Source organism: Schistocerca americana, chromosome 4, assembly GCF_021461395.2.
Source record: "Schistocerca americana isolate TAMUIC-IGC-003095 chromosome 4, iqSchAmer2.1, whole genome shotgun sequence".
Taxonomy (NCBI): domain Eukaryota; kingdom Metazoa; phylum Arthropoda; class Insecta; order Orthoptera; family Acrididae; genus Schistocerca; species Schistocerca americana.
The window spans coordinates 429,358,144-429,375,171 of NC_060122.1; positions in this window are offsets into that span (position 1 = coordinate 429,358,144).

The window sequence follows — 17,028 nt, forward strand, 5'->3', positions numbered from 1 at the left end:
TTTCAGACCACAATGCCATTGTATCTTCTTCACCTGGTGTACCCAGAAGAGAATGGAATCTGTCTCTACCTATCTAAAGTCATTGACGGAAGCTGGAATCGAACCCAGACCATATATATATGAACCTATCATCATTCCCACAGACCACCAAATCCTTTCTCCAGGGGCTCACTTTTCTGTCTAAAGCCGTTGTGCCACACTGACTTAGAAATCTGACACACAGGCTCCCTGTATCAATTTGCAACATGTTCAGTAAATTCATTTACTTGGTTGACTGAATCACCATGAACTAGCTGCCTCGGCTACCCAGTGCATAAATTCAACTTTATTTTTTAATCACCAAAATAAAATCACGTAGCTGCCACCAACACAGAACTGCCAATAGTGTAGGATGCAGAAATTTAAATAGGAATTGTTCCTTTCCACTTGAGCTACTCTATTGCGCTATCTATTTGTTGAAAACGTCGTGCAGTGCAAAAGAAAAGGTATAACTGTTTGTGTCTCATAAGTATTCACCTGGCTATACGCATTATCCCACAGCGCTGTGGAATGCAGAAGTCCTGGAGGAATTGTTGTTGACATCTGGAGCTGCTGTAGTTACGTGTTAGCTAGTAGCGTAGTGGTAAGTTTCGCACTCGGTAGAAAAGATGTCGCGAGTTCGAGTACTCTCACTGCCATATTTTTTAAAACGCAATTCTGCTGTCTGCTGAAGTTATCAATCGAATGGAACATGTAACAAATTTCCTTCACTTCTCAACCCAAAATAGTCGCATGTGGGGAAAGGGCTAACTTCTGCGACATTTTATTCTTTTCAGGTTTAATAGACAACCAGGCAGCAGATGCATCTCGATAGTTTTGTATTGTGTACGGGAAGAGTGCATCGTGCCAAATTACATCGGAAAAGTATTTTGTACATTAGCTGACGTCTTGTAGTGGCATTTTATTCTTCTTCAAACCTTGGTTAACAGCTTTAACTCAGAACAAGTTTTCTATATGCAAGTAATCGATAAACTGCATGTGCATTTTCAGACTGTTATAGATAACATCAGAGAATTCGCATATATCGTTGACGATTAATTTCTCTCTCATGTTTACTATTGTTTTAACAACACTAAAGGAAACCTTACGAAAATTGTGAGCTGTATAATAAGAAATACAATAAACACTAGCCATAATAAACTTACGACGAAAGTCTGTTGTAATAAAACTGAGTATCTGTACCCAAACGTGCCTCTATCGACACGAATTGGTAAAATACTACTTACTTAGATTTTGATGGGGTCTGTGATCAATTGGTATGCTGTGTCATACTCAAGAGGTATGCAAATGTGGCATTTCATAAATACTGTTATCTATTCCTAGAAACCCAAAATTTGCTTGTCATCAGTGGAACGAGGCGTTACCTGTTGTGCAGCATTGTAAGTTTTTCACCATTGCACTATGAGCCGAAAGTATTTTCTTCCGAGTTCCTTATCGATGTTTGATCTGACTGTTTGTAGCTCTTTCACAGAAGGGGTAAAAACGATACACTCATTGAGACTGGAACTGCGAACCATAACAGACGCTTTTCCAGAGATCAGCACATTACCACAGAGCTGGCGAAGAAGTATGTATCTTAGCTTCCTCTTACGAGACCAATAGTGGCTAGAACTCGTAAACTGCTATTTGAAGGACGAGATTAGTTCCGATTTCCACGTGCAACGACTTTCCTGGGCTGAAAACCGTAAATTTACAATCTTTTGTTACACCTTAAGCGATAATAACTCAGATTATTCAGTGGAAATGACAGCTAAAATCAAGTGAACTTTGAGGCTTAATTCCGTGCACACCAGGAAGTAACTCGTCGATCACAGAGTGGCCAAACATACATTGCCTTGTTGCCAAATCTCAGTTATAATACCAGCAGGAAGAAGACGAACCGATGTGATCCTACAGCGGGCTGGGAAGTGACCATAGCTGGTGTCTCCAAGTCGCGGCTGCTACGGCCTGGAATACGTAACGCGTCTGATTCGCATTTCTGTAACTAGGTTTAGGGACTGGAGCGTAGTTACTAAACATACTCAGAACTGACTGCAAACTAAGCATCCTAAATCAGTAACTCTCATAGTTGTTTTTATATTTCTTTCCTAAGTGTACTCAAAACTAAGAAACTCATTCACAGACGTTTTCGTGCCTCGCCGATAGTCGAATGTGTGTGTGTGTGTGTGTGTGTGAGTGTGTGTGTGACAGAGAGAGTGAGAGAGAGAGAGAGATAAAAATCAAAAAGAATGAGAGAGAGAGCAAAAAATTGTAAAGAAATTGAATCATGGTATATAAAGAAATCTTTCATTAAAATGACACGTTCCACATCATTACGAAATATCGTATTCTTGATGTATGAAAGAAGAATTAATCTAATTTAATCTAATCTAGTCATATCATATTGATGACTAACCATGAAGAGTCATGAATTACTGAAATTTTTGGCAATACCAGTAACCAAATATAAACTTGAAAATAAAAGACGACAGTTTTTGTAATAACCCGGGACTTCTGTCACGGCCCTTTCGTCCCTGTTAACTGACCACGAAAGATGTCTGATATACCTCTATTCTAAAGTAACAAAGTGTGCATGCATTCCAAGATGAAGTGCATGATGTGAAGTTCTGTGACGGAGATAGTAACCCAACACGGTTCTTTCCCTGTCTACGGAATCCTTTTATGTTAGTATCAAACATCAGCAATTAGTCATAGATTACATTAAAACTAAAGTAACTGATGAAGACGTTACTTGATAACTTCACTTTCTTGCGCCTAGATATGGCTATCGTGTACTGCCAAAGGAAAAGGCAAGAGATCTTACTGCCTTCCGATACACGTCGCTGTCAGTTCTTCCATATGATTTGGTCGACATGACCTGTTTCAAGTTGTGTTTGACAGACAATGTCAGAAAATCAATTGTTTTCCTTTGTAATAAACAGAAATATTTTCATTCTAAGCTATCCAAGTACAAAATTCTCGCAATATTAGTTCAAATTTAATATTCGCTTCTGTAATGTAGGAAAGTATTACACAGGTGCAAAACTCGCATCCGACTCATTGACCTTACACTTAGTCGCTGACCATAAATTTAAGCTCAGAGTGACACGAGATTAAATAACGTAATGTAGCGAAGACTGTTTGCTAGTGCTCTTTCTCACCGGAAAACACGCAGTTCACTCATTTGGCTCCATAAGTACACTGTAACAGTAATTTCTGTGGTATGCAATGCGTACTCATTGTAGAATTTAGTGGTGCTCTCTCTTCCAGTTCTGTATACAATATGCCTGACCTAAACGGGCCCTTTATCATTACAGGCCCTGGGCAGTGCAACATCATACTGACAACAGTAATGTGCTTATACTGACAACCTGACTGTTCGTTTTACCTGATTTTGTAATCATGTAAATAAAACAACATGATCTTTCAGTGGGAGACATTTCGTCCCTCTTTTCCTTCTGTGAAATTTGTCAGTAAGCTTTTTGCGTTCCAGCCAGCGAAAAGCGGCAGAATACGGCCGGTAAACGATTCACAAACCACGATTTAGTGTCGTTAAGACGATTTCTTTAAACATTGTGTAGCTGAAGGAAGTTAGTTTCGTCTTAATTCGTCTCAAGCAGCAACATTCATAGATATTTCAAATAGGAAAAAGCTCATTGTCCAGGCACGAAGGTTGTAAAACAAACTTCCCACAGTTTGTGTCAGGTTGATCTTTTCGTCTGATGGCACTGCGTAAGTATTTTGTCTATGAGGTATCACAAGTAATGTTCCTGTAGCTGTGGGAATCATTGGCTGAAAACGAGTTTAACACCAATGGGTACAGTACTGCTAAATATTCAAAATGATTATCAACCTAAGTCTGAGTTCATCCGCAAACTGAGGCGAATTTATAATATTGAAGCTAGACTGTGTATCCTTGTCTTCCTTGAGTGGGCATTGGAAGGCGTTTACACACACGTATACAACACTATGAATACTTCGAACGCTATAGTTAACGTTTCTTTCATAAACTACTTCTGTTTTTTTAATTCTTTTGGATCTTCAGCGTGCAATTTGTGTTGTAGATACAGTCTTAGAGCAAAAAATTGATCTCCAATTCGTTCACGTAATGTGGGCAATACAGTCGTGCTCAGAATCCTATGTCCGGCAATATATCTGGCAAGATTGTAGACTGCGGCACTTCCCATATACGAATAAAACACTTCTCTTGTTACTTTGTGACAAAAGATTATTTCAGTACAATAAAAAGTCTTTGGAAATCACTTTTGCCCACCTGTCACAAAAGTAAGATAACAAATACTTTGCACCTCCAAATCGATTGCACCTATGTGCAGTCTTGTGACGTTTAAATAAATAGTCTTAACGGCACTAAATCGAGGTTTGTGAATCATTTACCGGCCGTACTCTACCGCATTTCACTGGTTGGAAGGCAAAAAGCTTACTGACAAATTTCACAGAAGGAAAAGGGGGACCAAATGTCTCCCACTGGAAGGTCATGTTGTTTTATTTAAATGATTGCAAAATCAAGTAAAACGAACAGTCAGGTTGTCAGTACAAGCACATTACTGTTGTCAGTATGATGTTGCAATGCCCAGGGCCTGTAATGATAAAGGGCCCGTTTAGGTCAGGCATATTGTATACAGAAGTAGAAGAGAGAGCACCACTAAATTCTAATCCGTATTCATTGCATACACACAGAAATTACTGTTACAGTGTACTTATGGAGCCCAATGAGTGAATTGTGTATTTTGCGGTGAGAAAGAGCACTGGCAAACAGTCTTCGCTACATTAGGTTACTTAATCTGGTGTCACTCTGAGCTAGAATTTATGGTCAGCGACTAAGTGTAAGGTCAATGAGTCGGATGCGAGTTTTGCACCTGTGTAATACTTTCCTACATTACAGAAGCGAATATTAAATTTGAACTAATATTGCGAGAATTTTGTACTTGGATAGCTTAGAATGAAAATCTTTCTGTTTATTACAAAGGAAAACAATTGATTTTCTAAAACGTTGTCTGTCATACACAACTTGAAACAGGTCATGTCGACCAAATCATATGGAAGAACTGACAGCGACGTATATCGGAAGGCAGTAAGATCTCTTGCCTTTAGCTTTGGCAGTACTCGATAGCCATATCTAGGCGCAAGTAAATGAAGAAAGGCAGCGCGTTTTTGTTATCAAGTATAGTCTTCATCAATTGCTTTAGTTTTAATGTAATCTACGAGTAATTACTGCTGTTTGATATTAACATGAAAAGGATTCCGTAGACAGGAAAAGAACCTGTTCTTGGGAAACTACTTCTATAGTGACCAAAAGGCATCAAATGATCTTCAAGTACAGTGTCCCAGCAGTGGTACGAAGAAAATGATAGTAATAATGACGGTAATAATCGAATTATCCGGTAACTTCACACTTCCCAGTGGATTTTCTCGAACTAAGAAATTTTCAGAATTTGTGAAAATTTCAAAATGGCTTCTCGTCGAGCCTATGATGCCTAGAAGATTCTTTACATCCTGCTGACATGAGAATAACATAATCTCCGCTTCAGAAACTTGCTTCTATTTAACCATTTAATAGACTCGCGTTTTTTCCACCGTGACTAATTTTGTAAGCTAAGCACATCATTCGTTACAGCACACTCCTGGGGCTGAGAAATGTGGCCACAATGGTCTGGCGGAACGAACTAGCACAGGTGCAATGCGTGGGTTCAGGCATTTACTTTTAAGAGGCACAAACAGATTTACTTTACCCCTGGTAACATCAAGAGAAAGACGCTATAATCCAAAATCCGCATTAAACATCACGTTCCTTCGTTACCAGCTGGGAAGAGCAGGTTTACGTTGAGAAATTACATAGAGGAATTCATGGTAAACAGAAATACAGTCGTCAGTAAACTTACTTACATTAGAAAATTTTATTTTATTTGATGAACCGATAGCCTTATAAAAGAACAGGGCTCTTACTTTACTTGTACTTGATTGAAATAGAGACGTTGAAAAATTTGGTGCTGGACTGTGATTCAAATTCGTATCTCCTCTTTCGAGGATCTGAATCTCTCGGAACAGTTTAGTTCAATCATTTCGTTCCTTTTCTCAAGACTGCAATCTTCTCTAGGTGTCTTCCGAAGTATGTGGGTTCCAATTCTGATACAGTACAAAAATATTCATAATTTCATTTCAAGCCGTATCACGTGCACACCGGCCTGTTAGTGAAAATTAACGTGCATTTTTAATTTCTGTTCACGTGTTGCCAACAATCACAATATGTGCCGTTCTTTCTGGTCAAACACGCACACATCTTACTATTGGTGAGTAAACAACTGATACTTAAGCTATATTCGTGGATGCACGGTAGGTGTGCAGTTCGATTGTCGCTTAGGCACAAAATTTTGTATCTTTATTTTAGACTCAAACACCTAGCAGCTGGTAACAAATACCGATACGTAACATTTGATTTTACTTAGTTAACAATCAGATTACGTGTTGGGTTACTATCTCCGTCACAGAACTTCACATCATGCACTTCATCCTGAAATGCATGCACACTTTGTTACTTTACAATAGAGGTATATCAGACATCTTTCGTGGTTAGTTAACAGGGACGAAAGGGTCTTGACAGAAGTACCGGGTTATTACAAAAACTGTCGTCTTTTATTTTCATGTTTAGATTTGGTTACTGGTATTGCCAAAAATTTCAGTAATTCATGACTCTTTATGGCTAGTCATCAATATGATATGACTAGATTAGATTAAATTAGATTAATTCTTCTTTCATACATCAAGAATACGATATTTCGTAATGATGTGGAACGTGTCATTTTAATGAAAGATTTCTTTACATACCATGATTCAATATCTTTACAATTTTTTGCTCTCTCTCTCATTCTTTTTGATTTTTATCTCTCTCTCTCTCTCTCTCTCTCACTCTCTCTGTCACACACACACTCACACACACACACACACACACACACACACACACGTTCGACTAGCGGCGAGGCACGAAAACGTCTGTGAATGAGTTTCTTAGTTTTGAGTACACTTAGGAAAGAAATATAAAAACAACTATGAGAGTTACTGATTTAGGATGCTTAGTTTGCAGTCAGTTCTGAGTATGTTTAGTAACTACGCTCCAGTCCCTAAACCTAGTTACAGAAATGCGAATCAGACGCGTTACGTATTCCGCGCCGTAGCAGCCGCGACTTCGAGACACCAGCTATGGTCACTTCCCAGCCCGCTGTAGGATCACATCGGTTCGTCTTCTTCCTGCTGGTATTATAACTGAGATTTGGCAACAAGGCAATGTATGTTTGGCCACTCTGTGATCGACGAGTTACTTCCTGGTGTGCACGGAATTAAGCCTCAAAGTTCACTTGATTTTAGCTGTCATTTCCACTGAATAATCTGAGTTATTATCGCTTAAGGTGTAACAAAAGATTGTAAATTTACGGTTTTCAGCCCAGGAAAGTCGTTGCACGTGGAAATCGGAACTAATCTCGTCCTTCAAATAGCAGTTTACGAGTTCTAGCCACTATTGCTCTCGTAAGAGGAAGCTAAGATACATACTTCTTCGCCAGCTCTGTGGTAATGTGCTGATCTCTGAAAAAGCGTCTGTTATGGTTCGCAGTTCCAGTCTCAATGAGTGTATCGTTTTTACCCCTTCTGTGAAAGAGCTACAAACAGTCAGATCAAACATCGATAAGGAACTCGGAAGAAAATACTTTCGGCTCATAGTGCAATGGTGAAAAACTTACAATGCTGCACAACAGGTAACGCCTCGTTCCGCTGATGACAAGCAAATTTTGGGTTTCTAGGAATAGATAACAGTATTTATGAAATGTCACATTTGCATACCTCTTGAGTATGACACAGCATACCAATTGATCACAGACCCCATCAAAATCTAAGTAAGTAGTATTTTACCAATTCGTGTCGATAGAGGCACGTTTGGGTACAGATACTCAGTTTTATTACAACAGACTTTCGTCGTAAGTTTATTATGGCTAGTGTTTATTGTATTTCTTATTATACAGCTCACAATTTTCGTAAGGTTTCCTTTAGTGTTGTTAAAACAATAGTAAACATGAGAGAGAAATTAATCATCAACGATATATGCGAATTCTCTGATGTTATCTATAACAGTCTGAAAATGCACATGCAGTTTATCGATTACTTGCATATAGAAAACTTGTTCTGAGTTAAAGCTGTTAACCAAGGTTTGAAGAAGAATAAAATGCCACTACAAGACGTCAGCTAATGTACAAAATACTTTTCCGATGTAATTTGGCACGATGCACTCTTCCCGTACACAATACAAAACTATCGAGATGCATCTGCTGCCTGGTTGTCTATTAAACCTGAAAAGAATAAAATGTCGCAGAAGTTAGCCCTTTCCCCACATGCGACTATTTTGGGTTGAGAAGTGAAGGAAATTTGTTACATGTTCCATTCGATTGATAACTTCAGCAGACAGCAGAATTGCGTTTTAAAAAATATGGCAGTGAGAGTACTCGAACTCGCGACATCTTTTCTACCGAGTGCGAAACTTACCACTACGCTACTAGCTAACACGTAACTACAGCAGCTCCAGATGTCAACAACAATTCCTCCAGGACTTCTGCATTCCACAGCGCTGTGGGATAATGCGTATAGCCAGGTGAATACTTATGAGACACAAACAGTTATACCTTTTCTTTTGCACTGCACGACGTTTTCAACAAATAGATAGCGCAATAGAGTAGCTCAAGTGGAAAGGAACAATTCCTATTTAAATTTCTGCATCCTACACTATTGGCAGTTCTGTGTTGGTGGCAGCTACGTGATTTTATTTTGGTGATTAAAAAATAAAGTTGAATTTATGCACTGGGTAGCCGAGGCAGCTAGTTCATGGTGATTCAGTCAACCAAGTAAATGAATTTACTGAACATGTTGCAAATTGATACAGGGAGCCTGTGTGTCAGATTTCTAAGTCAGTGTGGCACAACGGCTTTAGACAGAAAAGTGAGCCCCTGGAGAAAGGATTTGGTGGTCTGTGGGGATGATGATAGGTTCATATATATATGGTCTGGGTTCGATTCCAGCTTCCGTCAATGACTTTAGATAGGTAGAGACAGATTCCATTCTCTTCTGGGTACACCAGGTGAAGAAGATACAATGGCATTGTGGTCTGAAATTCACACTAAAAATGATATTCCTTCTCTACCAAGTAGGCGTTAGCTTGAGCTACAATAAAGTCTGGAGTGGCGACATGTAGAAACTCTCACCAATAACCTTTCTTATACCAGATATTTATTTCTAGTGACGAAACAAACGCTATATGTAGGCTCACAGGACAGTTATTCCATCTTTTATCTGAGCTTATGTATGTCGATAAAATTGGTTCTGAACTGTGAAGGCAACTCAGACCGCCCTTAACTCGGAATTTGATCCCTTCGTGACAATACAGCTCGGCTACAATTTGTTGTTTGTTCAAAACTGCAGATTCCTCAACATCTCCACATATTGCGCGTGAATGAGTTCGAATCCTGGCCCGGCACTAAAGATTTCATTATGTATTATCAAGCTCTAACTTGAGAACACCTATCTGCTGGTGGATAATAAATTCGATTTTTAATGTATTTTCATTCGTTGTCAACACTAACGATATTTGACGTTATTTACTCCCAGTGAGACACAGAACTATTTGCGAGATCACTGTAAGTTCAAGATGTTATTCCGAGCTGCTGGTGGAGAAAAATTCGGTAGCTGACGTCTGTTTGTGTGCAGTCAACAACGGCATGTGTGGAGCTCTATTCCCAGCCAGCACTGAACTCTTCGTCATATTATTTCTAGTTCAAACATGCTCACATGTCGCTGCTGGTGCAAAAAACCCATATTTAACGTTAGTTTTCTCTAGAATATAACAGCGATAGGTACCGGGTGGGAGTCCTGGAAAGGAAAAAATTATTATTTCGTCTCGTCATTTCAGTTAAAACATCTAGCTACTGCCGAGAAAATCCGATATGTCACAGTTGATTGTGCTTCGATATCTATCCGATTAGGTTCTGGTTTCAAATCCCTGTCCAACACAACATGGCATCTCAAGTAAGTTACTTGTTAAGAAGCAATATATAACATCTCTCGTAGTTCGTTAACACGTACAATAGGTACTGGATAGGAATTCGCGTCCGTTAAAAATGTTTGCGTTATGTAATTTAAAGTTGGTATTTGCTAATTGATACTGTCTAAAATAGGTATCTCACTCTCTGTATGCCTAATCAGAAATGACTGTTAGTTTCCGTCAGTCACGAAATCTTTGCGTACTCTGCGTGACCTGGTTTTGAATCCATACGCAGAACGAGAAGGTTCGTCGTGTCATTTGAATTTCATACATATTCTCAACTAGCTGCTCGTTGAATACGACGAACGCACTGCGTGCATTACCTGCCTGACGTAATAATGAGAGTGGTAACATTTCAGGTATATCTTTTATTATAGTAAATGTGAGCTCACAAGCCTTAAGGACAGTCTTATCTGTGATAAGGTGTTCCCTGCTTTTTGTAGAAGTGTAGTATTACTTTACATCTTGAGTTATTGCGATACAGAGCAGTGTTTTCTAGTGGTGACTTGTTGGAACCATTTTCAATAGTCAAACGACTGTACTAAGGAGCGATTAGAGGACCTGCTGGACAGCTGTGTAATGTGGGTTGCATGCGAATCAGGCGAAATGCAATTCAGGTCGTTCGGATACTTTTGATCACGACTGTACAATTAGGAAGAAGAATACGTTGCAGATTGTTAACTACGAAGAAATATTTTATTTAAATGAATTGTAATGTACCTCTGGTACAATCAGTTCAAACGAAGAAAGATTGCCTGGAAGATTTACACGTCGTCGAGGAGATCCAAAGTAGATCCAGGTAACTGGATGCATACAGCGATCCTTATTCAGATACACTATACTCAAAGAAAAAATACATGGAGTAAAAATGCTACAAAGTCATGCAACATTGTTATTCTGGCAACATTTTACACTAGATGAATGGGTTTAAAAAATAAAGATCCTATGGCTTCCAGTGGACTCAGCTGCAAACATTTTCCCGAATACGATACTGCGATAATCACTGCAAACTTAATAAATGACATATTGGAACAAATAAGCCCTCGGTCACAAATATTAAGTCAAAATTAATCTGGTTTGTACTGACTGGAAAAGATGCAGTACTTACAAGTCACATATTAAAAAAGATCTGAGCCGGAAAGGCGACGTCATGAACAGTTATGAGATGGCGAGCCGCTAAGGGCTGCTCGTACTGTGACTTTCCAGTCAGTACAAACTTTAATTTTATTAATGTACTATATACCTTTAATGTTTTAGAACAGTTAGTCTAATTCTGAAGACGACGCTCATAGTAGTGTCGAAACCAGGTTAATTTTGACTTAATATTTGTGACCAAGGGCTTATTTGTTCCAATATAATTCTGACACGGTCACTGAACCTTAGCAGCTACGTTCAAAGTTTCTTGTTTTTAATAAAGGACATCTACATTCACTAGTTACTCTGCAAGCGACACTTAAGTGCCAGGCAGATCGTTAATCGAACTACCTTCGCACTAATTCCCTATTATTCCATTCTTGGAAAGCGTGCGGAAAAAATGAACACCAGTATCTTTCCGTCCGAGCTCTGATTCCCCTTATTTTTATTACGATGATCGTTTCTGCCTACATAGGTATGCATCAACAAAATATTTTCGCATTCGGAGAAGAACGTTGGTGATCGAAATTTCTTGACAAGATCCCGCCGCAACGAGAAACGTCTTTGTTTTAATTATGTCCACCGCAAATCCTGTATCATGTGCATGACACTCTCTCGCCTATTTCTCGATAATACAAAACATTCTTCCCTTCTTTGAACTATCTCGATGTACTCCATTCATCCTATCTGGTAAGGTGGTGGTGGTGGTTAGTGTTTAACGTCCCGTCGACAACGAGGTCATTAGAGACGGAGCGCAAGCTCGGGTTAGGGAAGGATTGGGAAGGAAATCGGCCGTGCCCTTTCAAAGGAACCATCCCGGCATTTGCCTGAAACGATTTAGGGAAATCACGGAAAACCTAAATCAGGATGGCTGGAGACGGGATTGAACCGTCGTCCTCCCGAATGCGAGTCCAGTGTGCTAACCACTGCGCCACCTCGCTCGGTATATCTGGTAAGGATCCCACATCGTGCAGCAGTATTCTAAAAGAGAACGGACACTCGTAATTTAGGCAGTCTCTTTAGTAGACCTGTCCCATCTTCTAAGTGTTCAGCCAATAAAACGTATTCTTTGCTTCACTATCCCCACAACATTATTTATGTGTTATTTCCAGTTTAAGTAGTTCGTAATTGTAATTCGTAGATATTTAGTTGAATTTACGGCCTTTAGATTTGATTTATTTATCTTGCAACCGAAGTTTAACGGATGCCTTTTTGCACTCATGTGAATGACTTCTCACTTTTCATTATTTAGGGTCAGATACCAACTGTCGCACCACATATCTAAACCGTTATGCAATTGGTTTGGTCTTCTGATGGGTTTACTAGACGACAAACGACAACGTTATCTGCAAACAAACAAAGTCGGCTGCTCATATTGTCTCCTAAATCGTTTATATAGATAATAGACAGCAGAGGGTCTAAAACACTACCTTGGGGAATGCCAGAAATCACTGCTGTTTTACTCAATGACTTTCCATCAGTTACTACAAACTGTGACCTTTCTGATAGGAAATCACGAATACAGTCGCATAACTTGAGTCGATATTCTATAAGCACGCAATTTGATGAGAAGCCCCTTGTGAGGTACGGTGTCAAAAGCGTTCTGAATAAACTTCCTTTAATTCACGTCTATAGTCACAATTTTTTTGTCATCAGACTACCGGTTCCTGCTTATAATAACCATCTTCAGATCTGTTTTATAAAAACATGTCCTAAGATTCTGGAGCCATCTATAATACATTAGGACATGTTTTTGGAAAACAGATCTGAGGATGGTCATTATCGGCCGAAACCGGCAGTCTGACGACAGAACATTTGTGACCATAGAGGTGAAGTGAAGGAAATTTATCCTATATTCGGGTCGCTGTTCAATTCGCGACTACGTCGCAGCTTGTGAAAGCATTCTGGCAACCAATAAAAACTGAATCAATTTGAAATCCCTTGTCGACAGCACTCAACACTTCGTGTGAGTAAAGAGGTACCTGTGTTTCACAGGAACGATGTTTTCTAAATCCGTGTTGACTGTGTGTCAGTAGACCGTTCTCTTCGAGGTATCTCATAATGTTAGAACACAATGTATGTTCCAAAATCGTGCTACATATCGACGTTAATGATATGAGCCTGTAATTCAGTGAATTACTCCTACAGTCTTCCTCGAATACTGATGTGACCTGTTCAACATTCCAGGCTTTGGGTACGGATCTTTCGTCGATACAACGAAAGGAACCTAACTGGTATACAATCTGACCGGAAGACTTGCTTTTATTAAGTAATTTGAGTTGCTCCAGTACTCCGTGGATATATACTTCTAAGTCACTCATGGGGGCAGCTGTTCTTGTTTCAAATTCTGGAGTATTTCCGTCGTCTTCCTTGGTGAAGGAATTTTGGAAGACTGTGTTTAGCAACTCGGCTTTAGCAGCACTGTCATCGACAGTATTTCCATTGCTATCGACCAGAGAAGGTATTGATTGTGTCTTGCTGCTAGCGTACTTTACACTCGACTAGAATCTCTTCAAATTTTGTGTCAGGTTTCGAGACAAAGTTTCGTTGTGGAAGCTGTTGTAAGCATCTCGCATTGAAGTCTGCGCTAAATTTCGAGTTTCTGTAAAAGATCACAATTGTTGTCGACACTATTACTTTGAGTTCAAGCCACGTCTGGTCTTCTCTTACACTGTTAATTTGGAAAGAGCGGAGATTGTCTCTCAGGAAAGCGTCAAGCAAATTTTTATCTGCTTTTTTTTTACTAGATACATTTTTCGTTTATTTTTAGTGATTTGAGGGTTACGGTATTCAGTCTCAATCAGGGACCACTTACATTCAACGACGTTAACAAGTAGATCACATAAGGGGTAAGCCGAACATAGTTCAAAACACTGTTAATGAAAACTACTTCGTAGCTGTACTATACTATCTCATTTTCTTCCGCAGTGCTGATTTTCGGGGTGTCACGTGAGTATCACGTGGTCCAAGTGTTTCGTCAGGTTGCGATCGATCGTGATACAAGACAACACGTAACGCGCAGACCTGATTGACTGATTGAAGGCGTGGTTGACAATAACTATTCCTACAGTGGAATCTTAAGATAAACCAATCTGCACGTGTTGTCGCCCATTTTAGCACAATGATGCTTGCGAAAACTAGCTTGTAAATTTGCAAATCCGTCTTACAAATAGGCCTTTCAAAAGCGCTGGCACGGGCCTACAGCCGGCGGCTGCGAGAGCTGCTTTGTTTCTGCTGGCAAGCAGCCATCACTCTCATTTTTCTTTCGCCTGCACTAGTTACACCGTTCCATCAAGTTATGGCATTCTAATTCTCCGAACTACAGACGCTCATCCCGACTTTTTCGCCAACTGCGTTTTTCAGTGTCAAACAAGTTCCCTGATAACCACTAATATTCTGAGAGTAATACGCTATCCAGGAATTTGCCTCCACTACAGCAGTATTGGAAGTGTTTCCAATTTTTACACATGGCGCCCATGATAAGGCGTCTATGAGATGCCCTTTGACGTGAAGTCCATCAGTTCACAGCATGGCCCGCTACCAAGCCACTCTTTGCGTTCCTACGCACTGATAACAGTCAATGCCCTTATTCTGCCTATAGTGTGTAAATACCACACCTGAAAATAAACCGCCGTGGGCGGCCATGTTGAGAACTGAACGCTGCCTTACTCTCATTATTACTGATCGAAACAGTCGTAACATGTACTTTTTTCTTCGATCCTCGTTAAATATATGCAACTCCTATAGTTCTACGTCAAGTGGCCAGCCTTAATCTGCAATATGTGCTGTATTATACATCAGGCCATACCGAGAGCAGCAGATGCGAATGTGAGATCCATAAAAATATCACGACTATCTTCATTTGGAAAGTAAGTTATAAGATATGGACGCCGGTTCTCTCAGCAGTTATTTAAAAAAAAAAGTATGTACTGCTACAATGGGGTTCGTATGCTTTAATGCCTTATACCAAGTACTTACCATTTGGTTCTAATCTAAACTATGTGGACGAGTTGGGAGGCTCTGTGAGGGTATAAATACGTTAACTGTGGTTACTCGGAGACTGTGTGAGGTATATTAAGAGTTTGAAAAACATACTACCCTATGTTGTAGAAGCGCATTTTGGTTTTTAAGCTAAGCCTCCGACAAATGAGGTTGCAATACACAAATAAACAGGGTAAAATTATGGAATCTGTACGTATCACAGATCTGAACGGAGTATTGGAGAAACACCGATAAAAGTTATAACTTAAAAAATATATGGGCTGATCAAATCTCAAGCCAGACCCAGAATAAGGCCACTAATTCTCTCAGTCTGAAGAATAAGTCCGAAACATTTGCATTGCAACACGTCGCAACAAAAAAGATAATCTTACAAAAGTGGGTGAAATGCCTATATTGTATTCACACTAATCAAACAACTGACAAGAAAGCAACATTAAGGGCTTAAAGAATCGACGCACATGGATTGTGTATTGTGTGTGTGTATTGAACCGGGGGCCTAGAAACGACGGAGAGGCTTCGTCCCCGCCGTGGCCCCCAGTGGTTCACAACCCCACACCAGGCTACAGCAGTCCACTCACCCCACCGCCGCCCCACACCGAACCCAGGGTTACTGTGCGGTTCGGCCCCCAGTAGACCCCCTGTCCCCCTCCCTGGGAACATCTCATACCAGCTGAGTGAAACCTCGAATGTTTGCGTGTTAGAGTAATTATGGTGTATGCGTACGTGGAGACAGTGTTTGTGCAGCAATCGCCGACACAGCGTGACTGAGGCGGAATAAGGGGAACCAGCCCGCATTCGCCGAGGCAGATGGAAAACCGCCTTAAAAACCATCAACAGGCAGGCCGGCACACCGGACCTCGACACTAATCCGCCGGGCGGATTCGTGCCGGGGACCGGCACGCCTTCCCGCTCGGGAAGCAGCGCTTTAGACTGCGCGGCTAGCCGGGCGGTCTTACGCGCATGTTCCCAAGTTAACATATACGTTGTAGGACAAAAAAGTCACTCCACGGAGGAATTATCCGAATGGGACGGAAATCCGTAGATGTGATGTACATGTACAGACAAACAAATGATTAGAGTTTCACAGAAATTGGATGATTTATTCAAGAGAAAGAGCTACCCAAACTGAGCAAGTCAATAACGCGTTGGTCCTCTTGTAGCCCTTATGCAAGCACTTACTCGAATTGGCATTGACTGAAAGAGTTGTGCATGTCCTCTTATGGGATATTGTGCCAAATTCTTTCCAACTGGTGCCTCAGATCGTCAAAATCCCGAGCTGGTTGGATGTCCCTGCACATAATGCTCCAAATGTTCTCAGTTAAGGAGAGATCCTGTGAAATTGCCATACTGCCCGGAGACTATTTTAAATTTTAACGTCTAACATGCTGACATAGTAATGAATTTCTTGTAAAGGTTGGCCTTGGGCGAAACACGAGCCGAGTTATTTGGGGCTTTAATCGAAAAATTTCATTTCAAATACATTTGTAGTAACTAGGATAATGTTTCATACTGAAGTCAGCTGTAGTTCATAACCAGACATTGGCAGTTATCTCGCAAACGGCTCATTTGCGGCTTCATGTTTACTGGGAGGGTTTTCTTCTATGAGTATTAGCGTATCCTTTCAGCCGTGTCGATTTTCGCTACTAATTATGATACATGCTGCACAGAAATTTTGTACACTCTTGTGCCGAATACATCCCTGAAAAGACACACTTGGGGAAGCAGTACAGAGTCACAATACCATTAGGCGGTAAGAGTGCCGTTTTCAAAGGTATGGA